General features: G+C 52.6%; 1 pseudogene; it reads right to left on the bottom strand.

Moving 5' to 3' along the window:
- Positions 1–9: 9 nt before the first annotated feature.
- Positions 10–976, bottom strand: LOC109364244 (annotated as a pseudogene).
- Positions 977–1195: the final 219 nt, after the last annotated feature.

Genomic DNA, 1195 nt, shown 5'->3' with positions numbered 1-1195 from the left:
AAATCTGCATTACCACGCCTTTGTATATAAAGATGGGAAGTTCATTGCTTTTGAAACACATCTGGTCATCAGTTTCCACAGAGCATCTTTGAGCTCCTGGTTCCTCATGCTGTAGATGAGGGGGATTCACTGCGGGAGGCAACACTGAGTACAGAAATGCCACCACCAGGTCCAGGAGTGGGGAGGAGATGGAGGGCAGCTTCAGGTAGGCAACCATGCCAGTGCTGAGAAACAGGGAGAGCACAGCCAGGTGAGGGAGGCATGTGGAGAAGGCTTTGTGCCGTCCCTGATCAGAGGGCATCCTCAGCACGGCCCTGAAGATCTGCACATAGGACACAACAATGAAAACAAAGCACCCAAATGCTAAAGAGGCACTGACCACAAGAAGCCAAATTTCTTTGAGGTAGAAGTCTGAGCAGGAGAGCTTGAGGAGTTGAGGGTTTTCACAGAAGAATTGATCCACAGCATTGCCTTGGCAGAGAGGCAGTGAAAATGTATTGGCAGTATGCAGCAGGGAATTAAGGAAACCAGTGGCCCAGGCAGCTGCTGCCATGGTGGCACAAGCTCTGCTGTCCATCAAGGTCCCGTAGTGCAGGGGCTTGCAGATGGCAACGTAGCGGTCATAGGACATGATGGTGAGAATGCAATACTCTGCTGTTAGCAGAAAGACAAACAGAAAGACCTGTGCAGCACATCCTGCATAGGAGATGTCCCTGGTGTCATGGAGAATATTGACCATGGCTTTGGGGAGAGTGGTGGAGATGCAGCCCAGGTCGAGGAGGGCGAGGTTGAGCAGGAAGAAGTACATGGGGCTGCGCAGGCGGTGGTGGCAGGCTACGGCTGTGCTGATGAGGCCGTTGCCCAGGAGGGCAGCCAGGTAGATGCCCAGCAAGAGCCAGAAGTGCAGGAGCTGCAGCTGCCGCGTGTCTGCCAACGCCAGCAGGAGGAACTCGCTGATGGAGCTGCTGTTGGGCATCTGCTGCCTCTGGGCACTGGGACCTGTTGGCACAAGAACCTGTCCAAGGAGTAGGAAAGTTAGTGAGAAGTCATTCCACGTGGGAAAATTCCATGTGGTCAAAGATGTGAACTACATTTCATGCGGCTGATTTTGCCCTTTTTCTCTCAAGGAAGCAGTCTTATCCCTGTGTGTACATGGGAACGTGGTGGTGCTGTGGTGATTTTCTTTACAGCATCT

This window comes from Meleagris gallopavo, assembly GCF_000146605.3.
Source record: "Meleagris gallopavo isolate NT-WF06-2002-E0010 breed Aviagen turkey brand Nicholas breeding stock chromosome Z unlocalized genomic scaffold, Turkey_5.1 Chr41_random_7180001958043, whole genome shotgun sequence".
In the NCBI taxonomy this organism is placed as follows: domain Eukaryota; kingdom Metazoa; phylum Chordata; class Aves; order Galliformes; family Phasianidae; genus Meleagris; species Meleagris gallopavo.
Note: the sequence above shows the minus strand (reverse complement) of the source record. Positions and strands in the feature narration are given on the sequence as shown.